Genomic DNA, 12,264 nt, shown 5'->3' with positions numbered 1-12,264 from the left:
CCTTTTCAGAAACACAAAAACATTATCGTTATGCTGGTAAATGGAAAATGTATAGTTATTAAATCCTTCCACAAGCCACCAAATCGTTTTTTTAAACGGATTGTGAACAAACTGCCTCAAGAGGGGAATGTGTGTCCAAAATGTGTATGTAATAGTGTTTAATTCCCTTCTTATTGGAAGCTTGTTTAAACCACGTGATTAAAACTCTTTACTAGACTTCTTCATATTTGCTTTTATGTGGCACTTTGCTTTCACCCGTGAAAGACATTGCGATTTTTTGTTTAATTAGGTGCAAAGTTGATTTGTCAGCCTGTAATTTGTTGGTGAGGTCGTGACATTTGCGTCTGTTCTGTGCGAGTTGAGACTGGAGATTTTTAATCTTGTCTTCGTATTTCTCCACTGCGCTCTTCGTTTCTTCCTTCCACCTGAAATACACACAAACATGCGTCGATTTGATATGATTGAAAGCAGATCAGGCGCGTCTAATTCTGCACCAAGAAGCCATGACTGGATAATCCATTAGGCAATTTAAATATTGAGCAATGTAGCGAGGTGTTTATTCGAGGTACATCGAAATAGAATAACACAATGAGCGAATACGCCGCATAAGACGATAGTCAGAGAAAGAAGGCAATCTGTCCGGCTCGCTGTAGTATGAAAGCACACGATAAAGGTAGTGAGAGAGGCCGCTACATGACCCCCCTCCAGAAACGGACATAATAATATTAACACATAAAACGCGACGGAGTGCAAACTTGATTCGTTCGCGTGTGTTGGCCCGAAGGTTAAGTTTCTGGCTGGTGACCTGGTGGATCTGCCAGTTGGTAAATGCATAAAAAAGTGACGAAAAAGTCGATTAAAAGTGTAAAAAAAACTCCTTTGTGTCGTACAGCGCATTGTGGTTGCACAGCAAAGGCGCATTGAAACGATCTCGCATCGTGTTACATGTCACTGCCCCGTGATGTAATTTGACACAAACCAGTTTTGAGTTTGGAATAACTTTTAGTTCAGTTTGGTTTTATGTAACTGTAGTTGGATAGGAGTAGGTTTGGGAACAAACTTTCATTGCGTTATAAGTTACGAACTAAATTGCAAAGTAATTGTGAGTTTTTAAAACAGCCTTTTTAAACAAATGACTACTTAAACAGGCGCTAATGTTTTTGCACCACTTTTCCGTATTAACACAATACCAACACCATATATAGAGTAGGCCTATATAGCGTCACTAAATTGGCACAGAAAAAATGCGTTTATTACAAAATGCATACATAAATATTAATAGAATGATACTTACCACTCGAATTTCAAACAAAATGTGACTTATTATAACCGCAGCCCCTGTTTTAATTGATCAGTACTGATCTGAACACTCTTGCCCTCCATTATAAGCATTATGCTATATAAGCTGTTAACATACCAAAATAAGTAAGTAAGATATTTTTATTATTGCACCATGTAAATTACAAATCAATGACAAAAGAATTTCTATAACTCATCATGAACTTTGGATTTTTGTATTACATTGTGCACTGATTTATAAGATGTCAATGAAAAGTCAATTTGTTCATTTATTTCAGATATTTTTAATCGCAAAGCCTTTTGTTCCTTTAGCAGCTCAAACTTGCTCTTTTCAACATTTTTGTCTCGATTTGCTCTTGATAGTGACGTCAAATTGCACTGATTGTGATGCAATAATCTCATTGCATTCTTTTTCATTTCTTCCAAGTTTTGAATTGTTAGTTGCTGGTCATTCAGTCTGGAAGAAAACTTCAAAATAATTTGAAAATTAATCTGTTACATATCATTAACTAATAAAATTATATAATTAAAGAAAACCAATCAACAATTTTTGATTTTAGCCTCTAAGAAATCTCTCAATGCAATATTAATTCTACCACCACGAATTGTGCATAACACTCAATTCTATTTTTTTTTACCTTGATCAAAGTTCTTTTGCCAGGTTCCTAACCATTGACCATAAAAAAGTTTTAAAAGTAAGCTATATCTAATTTTTACTTCAAAACATTAGAATAAATGTAACTAATTTACGTATTACAACACACAAATAAATGTGGACACGTAAAATCATACTTTTTCAGATTTTATTTGAAAAGGATGAGACATTTAGGTTTATTTCTTTTATTTGAATAAGATGAATAATTTAGGCAAATTTAAAATATACACAAAAGAGGCTTGTAAAACACTTACAGTGCACAGTCTGTTTTATTTCAGATTACCTTTGTGACAACTCTGTGTGTTTGCAAACAGCAAAAGTTTCAATTGAACCAGCTTCTTTCGAAGTACACTGTTTAAGAATAAGTTCTGCTTTTGTGTTCGGCGAGGCATGACGAAGTATAAAATCGACCAAGTTTGGAAGATTCGTTTTTGATGAGTGTGAAAACAATACAGAGTCAAATGTTCTGAAACCAAAAATGTTACAAAGTTTGAATTCCACTTTTTCCTTTAATAAAAAGGGATAAGCAAGATAGACCTGTGGTTAAAGAGTAAGACTAAATATTTCAAACACAAAATTTACCCCTTTTTACCACATAGAGAAATCTATGCACTCTTTATCAATTAAAAAATAATGTTGCATGAGTCAGCGGTTTTAAAATGCTGACAAACAAAAACTAAAACACTTTGAAAAGTGGCAAAATACTGTGTATACCTGTTTCCAGGAAATAAAAATAATGATGGGATCACAGTTGGTCGGAATGAAACAGAAAGTTGGTTTGTTTGCTCATCATTAATTTGAAGAATTTCTATATTTTTCATGTGTGGAAAATGCATTTTAAATGACAACAGTGTTTGGGAATAAATTGAACAAAAACCACACCAAGAGGATTGATAAAATAGCAAAACATCCTGAAAAATATGTAAAGGATTATTATAACACCCAGAAATAAAGTTTTAACAATGATAAAGAATACGAACAGTTTTCTTAACAGACTTTAACATATTGACTCTAACTCCACAATTTAAATCACAGAAGAACCTTTCACAAAAAGAAAAATGTCAAAGAAAATACCTTTGTGCTGTTTAGAACCATATGGTTGAACTTTGAGGAGTGAACATTTGGAATTTCAAGTATGTCCTCCCTTAAAGAATCAGGTGGTTCTTCTTTTGAGGACTGAATCTTAGTTCTTGTTGGAAGCTCATGGTTTGTAAAATTCATAATGAAGTTTTCTGTCACACATAAAGTACACTTAAGACTTTGTTTTCCAAAACGGTGTAGCTGCAGCGTGTCTACCATCTTTCCACCAATTGTGCCCTTAACTTCATCGCGCTTTATAACGTCTCAACGTTGCGCAGCTATTTTTTGGTGAATATTTTAGTGCTATTGTAGGGGTTTTTGGTCCTGATGACGTCGTACTTTCACTACAGAAGTATCTTTCGCTGTAGATGTTTTACGCCCTTAATTCCTTGACTATCTGTGCTACTGCTTGTCTGAGCTTAGTCCGATATATTGGACGGCGTTGAACGTTAAAGTTGGTTTATTGTGTTAGCTAGTAGCATCGTCGATATTGTTAGAGCGAGAGAGAGAAAGCTTGTCTCTTATTCTCCTCCCTCCGGTATCGTTACAATACACGTGAATATATATAGTGAGAAAGGTGGCGATGACGTAACTGTACAGATGGTAAAAGGTGTTAAATAGCGACAAATGAAAATCGAGGTCGAGCACTGATAAGGTGACGATGACGAAATACAACGTTCATGCAATCACAGTCACTCGTATGATATTTGCGCTTATTTGTCTGTAATTCACGATACACCACACAGGCCACCCCGCCGAAAAGTGCTTTTCCGGAGAGCGTGTATTTTGTGTGGTGGCATGCAGGTAGAGGTGTATACAAATAAAATTAGTTTTGACATCTGGCTTGTGCTAGAAATTCGAATGTGTAAAAAACTTAACGAGACATAGTACTTGGCAGGGTTGGCTAACGTAAACGGTTTGGTGCGGGCAAAGTGAAAATGCACATGTGTAATTCTGGGGCAGTGCCTCCAACATGTGTTGACTGGCAGTGCAGTGCAATCTGCAGTCTTATGAAATGTGTCGCTTTGTCGGATGGTATAAAGTAAAGTAATGCCTGGCGACTAACAGCATTACTGCCTACGAGAGCGTGCTCGTAGTGAAATAGGCTCAAAATGAGCTAGCATCGGCGCTCAGTGAACGCTGGCGCGACTATGGCGCTTTGTATAAGCAGTGCCCTATATGCGTTTAGCTTAAACACCAAATTTACCGGTAATACGAAGCATTTCCTCTGCATTTTTCCTTAGCACGTTTTAGCTAAATACAATTCGTTGATCGTATAGAATTACAATGCCATGTCAAGTCTAAAATCAATTTTGTACAGTACCAACCTATGGTAGTCACTATAGGGAAGGTCGTATAACAATACTAAGTCATTAGACATTTGGACATAACACACGTTTAGGCGTTTTGACGTAGTTATAAAGGAGTTTTCTAAAATAACACAAAGTTAGGCGTAGCTTAGTAATAAAACATGCATCAATAATGAAACTTAACTTTTAGTGTTTTTAACAAACAACATCGTCATCGACGTTGTGGTCCACTTTGCTTTGTCGTCGGCCTTCTACTTTCTTGTTCGCCTTCGTCATGTAGGTCTTTGTACTTCAGATCACATCGCTGATTGGTTGGTTGAAATATCAGAAGGTATTGCGACATCTCGGTTGTTCCTCCGTTAGGTGTCAACGAGTCAGTATTGTCCTCGGTATGTTGACTAGCAGACATATCCACTTGATTGCAGACGGTCGAGTGATGGGTGAACTAAACCAACTGGCAAAATCGTCTTAAAAGATGTTGATTCGAACGGCCAAGGAACTGTAGGCGGACAGCTCAGAGCTTCGTAGTTGAGTACAGGGTCCGTCAAGATCACGTCGGGTTCACCAATTTATGTAGGGGTTTTTGGTCCTGATGACGTCGTACTTTCACTACACTATTGTGCTGCTACGATTTGCCCAGCGAAATAAACTCAACTCAATGTGAAAAGAATATGCAGTTCTGAATTTAAATAAACAAAAATGAAACTAAAAACTATGCATAAAGATAAAAACCTACAGAGGGCATACTGTTGCACAACAAAAAATACAATAGTATAAAAGTTAGAGACAAGAAAAAGTTGTTTAAAAACTTAATTACAATTTTATATTTAGTTTGTTACTAGAAAATAACTGACCAAGGTTTAATAAGGTCATCTCCTGTGTCATTGTGTATTCCACTTCACTTTCCAAATGAACAATCACAACATTTTCATTTGCATTCAGACCCAAGTTTTTTGCAATTCCAGAAAATTCATTCTTATTTATTGCAACAAACCCAAGAGTTCGGTTGGTTTTACATGCTAGGCCTGTTATTGGTCTAATCTTCAGGTTTTTATTTGAATTTGATTGACAGCAAATTTCAATTCTTGTTCTTCTTGTGTCATAGAGTGGCAGTGTGACAAAACAATGCTTGTGCAATAGTAGAGATATATTAGAATGTTTGTTAATAAAGGAATGAATCAGATTTTCTGCCAAAGCAGGAAAAACTTGCAAGGAATCATCTTTGGCACAAATGTTGCAAATTTGTTCGTTAACCCTGATTGATCGACATATTGATGGATCATAACAACCTTGATTGTATTGCAAAGCCACTTTTTTAATCTGAAAAAAACAAACAAACACAGTTTTAACCGAATGTGGCGATCATCTACTACAAAGCTGACATGTGCAGCGTATGAGGCAGGCAACGATGCTTGTGATTCGACTTTTGACTGGCTCACCATGGAGCCTGCGTAGCTCAGTTTGTGGAGCGTGAGTCCCAGAAAGACTCCTGTCGTGGGTTCGAATTCCACTCTAGCCTATGCCTTGACAAGTGTGAAAATATTTGGTGACTGGCTGATTCGGTATAACACTTTTAATGGACCTGGCATACTATAAGCTTAAACTGAAGATATGTTTTGTGTTTTACAAAGTGTTTGCAGTAAACGTAAAGGGCATAAAAACAGCACTGTCACACTTACTGCTAAAGTTTGATTGTGTTGTGACACAAATGACAACAAGGCTGCTCCATCTCGTAGAAATTTATACAGTGCGTTGGACTTCAAACTGGGTGACAGGATTTTAGATACAATCTGTTCAAAAAGCCAAAAAATGTACAAATGCATCTCTCTATACTATGAACAAACTTTGTATAAATACCATTTCATTTCCCTTTTCCACCCAAGACAATCCTTGATCTATGTACACATTTGAAATTTCCAAGTTATATACTGCTATTAAATCTCCATATAATGTGTCATCCTTTTTACATGTCCAATTTTTATGCCTAATTGTTTGGCCAACACAGAACTGGTAACAATCCCAAAGGCAACAAAAAATACAAATTCCTGTATAGGACGTCGAAACGTCGGAATAAAAATACATTTGCCAGAAGAGCTCTTTAAACTTGAGACTGTATATAACAGTATTTATTAGTTTTTACGGACCCTATCACAAAATAATATATTTAATAGCATTCAGTACTATTGATTACACAGACAATCTGCATAGGTCGATTTGTTTTTACTATTAAGTATTAGTATCGTTGGTTAGGTGATCTACAATTACCATGCCAAGTTATTTTAAATCCAAGACCTATTTATCAGAAAAAATACATTTAGTCTGACATGGAAAAGCTTTTTAGTTGTAGGGTAATTGCTTTTTGCTAATTGACTTCCAGTGTGGCAGTTTTACCAACTGATAAGGAAAATGTGTTTCTTGGGCTGATGTTAGTGTTATTTTTTTTGCGTACAATCAAATTTGCAGCAAACGCACACTCCCTAAGAAGCTGCCTTTTTATTTGAAAACAACTGTTTCCTCTTTCTGTCCTTGACTTAGGCTGTAAATTTTTACCTTTAATTTCTTGATATTATCGTATATATCTATACTTAGATGTCAGTGTTATTTATATATCTGCCCGTTGTAGCTTCAAAACGATCGTATGTTTCAGCATTTAGTGCGCACAGACAATGTTATATATGTGCCAATTATGTTACACTACTGCCATAGGCGCCGAACACGGGTATGCCCGGAGCAAAACCTCGGGTATGCCGCATACCCGAGAATCGGACCAACGTCACACCTGCGTTGTTGCTTTTAAAAATGAAAAAAAAATATTTCGACTAATAGGCAATTGATTTCAATCCAGGTTATTGTCTCACAATCATTAAATTGTTCGCATCCATTACAGTTGTGAAACGTATTCGAAAAGAATTGGCATTTAAACAACAAAGATATTGGCGCTGTCTTACGGTAGAAACGCCACTGTCCCGGGTCTTTTGTCAACAACCACGTGGTAAAAAAGTTTACCGTTTGTGAACTAAATTCAAAAATACAGTCCAACCTTTGTTCTAACTGTCTCCACCACATGAACAACGACTGGCTAGTTTCAACCAAATATAAAATAAATTAAACTTATAATGTTACGTCACAAACGTAAGGTTGGTACTTACAAAAATTAACGTGGTTGCTTGTCGAAAGTTTCAAGCAGTTCAGAACATCGTTGAAACAAAGTACACTAAACTTGAAAATTATTAATGTGTCACATACAACTCACTGCGTTAAATAGACGACACGGTGCAAACGAAACAAGCGACTTGTAAAAACATATAAAACGATTACTGTGGTGGCTAGGCCAGACGTATGTACGCTATGTTGCGTGAAAACTAAGAATTTTTGTAATAGTTATTACAGAGAAGATAAATGTTAAACATCAAAGTAATTTGCGATGTTAGACGACAGCCGAACTAAATCTTTTCTATCTTTATTGTTTTGCCTCCCCGTAATTTCGGCAAATGGGTCCCATTTTTTTGCAATGAGGTGTTACCGCGTACAAAGATTCGTTAAATGGCAACAGTAGCAAAAGGGCCTGGCGATGGAATTACGTTGTGTAAAGCTTATATACTGCAAGCTTGTATTCTTACGATATGCATTGGCAGGAAATATATTTGGCATTTTATGATGTCATTTTGTGACGTCATATAATACGGCATACCCGGAAAAAATTCAATGTCGGCGCCTACGCATATGAAGGAATTTAGTGTGCGGAGGTTTTGGACCTAAAAGTGCAGAAAATAGCAAAATTTGCAATAGCCAAGAAACACACTAAATCATGCAAATCGCACTTAAAACTACGATCAAAAAGGATTGTTGCAAAGTATCGTACTTGCACAAAACAAGTAGAATATAAGTTGCAACAAACAAAGATGTGTATAACAAGGCAGAGTATAAAATGTTATTGCTTTCTATTCAAACCTCGTTACCATTAAGTTATGACTTTTAAACAGCAGATGCAACTTGTTAGGACGTGTCACAGGCTACCTTGTTTATCATTCATATAAAAAGCCTACTTTCAGTGTTTAAACAATTCATCTGTCTAAAAAAACGCAGTTAAGCAATATTACTGACTCTTGAATCAACGAGTAAGGTTATGGACATAACAAAGTAGAAATTGTGATGCGAAACAATGTGCATTGTGATGCAATAAAAGTAACTTAAACAGTTGTGTATTACTCTTTTAAAAAAGAAATAAAGCAACCAATAAATGCCGATTTCTCGGAATGTAAGTTCGCCATATATTACGTAGGCGATTAAGTTGATAATATAATTCATTTCGAAAAATACCACGCGGGCCACTCAGAACCTTCCTGCGGGCCACGGGTTGGACACCCCTGGTTTAAACAATTCAGCTAATCTGTCGAAAAAAAAACAGACGCAGTTCAGCACACTTTATGTGTTCTTACTCTACACGCTACAGCCTTTACATTGAACCTAAATTACTTTGGTTCATTTACCTTAGCTTAGTCACTCTCGAATAAATTTTAAATTATTCTCCCGAGCCTAGATTGTTTGCGCAGACACACAAGAACTATAGTATAGTACACGTTGCGCTTCTGGCACGCAATAAAAGGACAGATCCTAGTTGTGCCTAAGGCGTACGGCAGGGCTACTAACACTGGAATTTTGCTGGCGCCTGGTTAAAAATTTTTCGATAAGTGGCGCAACGGAGCATAGGTGTTTATGGTGCTGACTCAGCAATCATTCTTATCATGAACCCAAATTGCTCAGTCAGCACCATCGACGCCTATGCTCCATTGCGCCACCTACCAAACCGGGCGCCAGCCAAATTCCAGTGTTAGTAGTTCAACCAAGGCGTACGTGTAATGACAAGCCTAGGGGAACTCTTGCATGAAATTTGAAACAGAAAATGGTTTGATTGGTTACGATGACTAAACAAACGTAGGCTTGCATTCAACATCTTGCAGAACAGCCTTAAACAAGAAATAGATGAGTTTTATACACTTGTATGTGTCTGTAAGTCAAACAGGGTTACCGCTTTTATTAAATACTTTGATTTTAAGTCAGTGGTTCCCAACTTGGGGTTCGCGGACCCCCAAGGGGTCCGTGAGATAGTTTCCGGGGGTCCGTGGAGGCAAACATTTGTAGTAGCATTAACAGCAGTACAATATTTTTAAGTTCCCAAACCGTTTTTACAAGTCTGCATGTGAGTGCAAACTGTTTAGCAAACACTTGGATCAGGAAAACTTGTGAATGTTACCTCCATTGTGACATCACAATACACATTAACAATAGAACTTATTATGCTTTGTTTCAAGTATTGTACATAAGAAAATTTATGTCTTTGTTGCATTGACTGCTACTGTACAGAAATGTATTGAGATTAAAGGACTGTGAAGGTTGATTGAAATTCTGCCATGATAAGCGAAAGTATAATGCAGCAAACGAAAAAACATAACAAAGCTAAATTACGTTGGGAGTCCGCGGACCTATAAAATTTGTAAAAGTGGTCCGTGACTACAAAAAGGTTAGAACCACTGGTTTGAGTTAAAAGGGGGCTTTATAGCATAGGAAAAGAAACGGTTAATCCAACGGTAACTTTGCATTTAATTATCTTGTGGTTTGATGCAGAGTGTTCTAGGGTAATACAATTTATGGAACATTGGAAGCACGAAACTTTCAAAAACCACTTCGCAGTAGTGACTTACTTTCAGTTAATAAATTCTTAGTTAGTACAACAGATAGTTGTCAAACAGCACACCTTCAAACTAACTTACGTGTTTGAGATTTTTGTACCAACCTTTAATTGGTAGGTAATTTATGTAGTATAAGCAAGAAAAAACTACACATACATGCTGGTAACACTTATAAAACATACATAATTTTATTTGGTATTATTCGTAATGGTTTTGTTTGGTATTATTTTATTCATTATTGAAATACAGTTGTAGTAACGAGGTGAGAAGTTATTATCACTGAGCAGCAAAATTTATTCGACATTGGTTTTAAACAGGGTGGCGTTGCTCAGTCCCGTTAAAATTTGAATATATCCAAATTGTCTCAGCAAAGACATTAGGGTATCAGTTTCACGTTTGTAAAAAGCGTTAGGTCGCAAAAAGGCGCAACCGCAACGGGAGTGTTCTTCTACATGCCAAGTAGCTAACTCAAAGTAGCTAAATTTTTAGAAAAACTTTGATTTTATTATCATGTACAGGCGGCAATTTCGTTGCCAAGACAACTGGGCTACGCAACTATTCCGCGTACAATCTTAATAGGACCCTAAAAAATTTGATTGTTTTCACCATGACAATCGCAAACAACGAAGCAAAAGCAAACGACAGAAATTGTAAAAAAATTATCAATAAAAAAAGATTAATAGTAAAAAGTAAAGTAGCTATATTTTTTTCTTTTATTCATTTTTTTGGATTTGTCCTTTAGCATCAGCTGAGATAAATATATTCATACTGGGATCAGCCCTGAAGAGTCGATGCAGACATCCGAGTTAGCAACATCATCTCCACGGGACATGATGTTATAATAGCATACCGCTGAAAAACAAAAATATTATTCAGCAAAAATATTTCTTAGTCACCTGAGATATAATCCCACATAAAGCTCAGGTTTGGCATTTTAGACGTCAGCCACTTATGACGTAATTACGTTTGCGTCACTATTTTTTTTCTAAATGCGATTGAATTAGAAATTGCTTATCTGGAAATCGATCGCCCAATCTTACGGGATGTCCAAGTGTTTCTTGTTTCTTGTTTAAAATCTGTTTCCCATTTTTAGAAATCGGGCAACGTGTCAGGTCCAGCCATTTTAGATTGTTTAAACAACCAGAAATACTTTCGACGCTGGCATCCCCCAATTCGTAATTGTCATTTAGACCAAGATGTTCCATCTGTACAAAAATTTAATGACAAAAGTATTATATTCACGTGCAAAGCTTATTTAAGGGAATAAGTACATGTTTATTTAAGGAATTAATAAATAGTGTCAAGGGATGCCATTGGGTAAGTTAACAGCACAAAGACTTTAGAAGCACTTAGGATTGTTGTTTAAAATACTTTCCTTTTTTAAGCACTGTCCTGTTGGGAAAAATTATATGGCGTAAATTATTTCCGATTCCTAAGGACAAATTTGCAAAAAAACAACAACGTCAGCCCAAACTTTAAAAAGTAATTTCCTTATTCTTTTTATATCATTAAACTGTTTTATTTTTTATAAAAGTAGTAGAAATCAATAACAAACCTCTTGAGAGAATTTAATGTAGCTTTGACCACAAGGTTGCTGTTCAAGGCCAGTTTTAAAACAACAAAGCTTTTTCTATAGAATACCCAGATAGTAGACACTAACAAATTCAGAAAGTGCGTTGGAGAAAAGATTTGACAAATTGTTACTTAAATTTGTTTTGCAAAACGTATACCATTGTTAAACACAACATTTTGCCTATAAGATTATACAAAATCCAAGTGCCGTTTCCCGAGTTTATATGTCAAAAGTAAGAAGCCAAAATTGTGATAAAGGTGTGTAAATTTAAAGTACTCTTTTTTGACCAAACGCATGAAACAAACCAGCACTAGACAAAAAAAGCAGTATGTGTCAAAAAAGAAGGACCGATAAAAACGTTAGATGTATAAGACCCAATGTAAAGTATATTTTGAGAATATTATAGCAATTAGCAACACGTACTAAACCACCATTGTAGTTATATTTTATTTCTATTATGTTTTATGATATTAGTAGAGGTCTTACCGGTGTTTCAAGTTGACTGATTTTTTCACATAAAACTTTCAAAGCAGCTGCGGAAATCCCGCAATCATGCAGTAGCAATTGCTCGACTTTGTTCAAAGAACCAGAAATAATTTCGATTTCCTTAACTCCAAACTTGTTGTAACTCAGAATAAGAAGTTTTATCTGTACAAG

General features: G+C 36.0%; 1 pseudogene across 1 annotated transcript; it reads right to left on the bottom strand.

Annotated features, from left to right (window-relative positions):
• Positions 1 to 1,425: 1,425 nt before the first annotated feature.
• On the bottom strand, positions 1,426 to 10,866 carry LOC145211410 (uncharacterized; annotated as a pseudogene). The gene is made up of 8 exons (XR_013856639.1): positions 10,804 to 10,866; positions 6,202 to 6,389; positions 6,024 to 6,134; positions 5,199 to 5,664; positions 3,029 to 3,186; positions 2,669 to 2,865; positions 2,238 to 2,420; positions 1,426 to 1,756 (listed from the first exon to the last, which is right to left on the bottom strand). The product of XR_013856639.1 is annotated as an uncharacterized LOC145211410 (transcript).
• Between the last annotated feature and the right edge of the window lie 1,398 nt (positions 10,867 to 12,264).

This window comes from Phallusia mammillata, chromosome 1, assembly GCF_965637545.1.
Source record: "Phallusia mammillata chromosome 1, kaPhaMamm4.hap1.1, whole genome shotgun sequence".
NCBI classification, from domain to species: Eukaryota; Metazoa; Chordata; class Ascidiacea; order Phlebobranchia; family Ascidiidae; genus Phallusia; species Phallusia mammillata.
The sequence above is the reverse complement of the archived record's forward strand: the minus strand, read 5'-3'. Positions and strand labels throughout refer to the sequence as shown.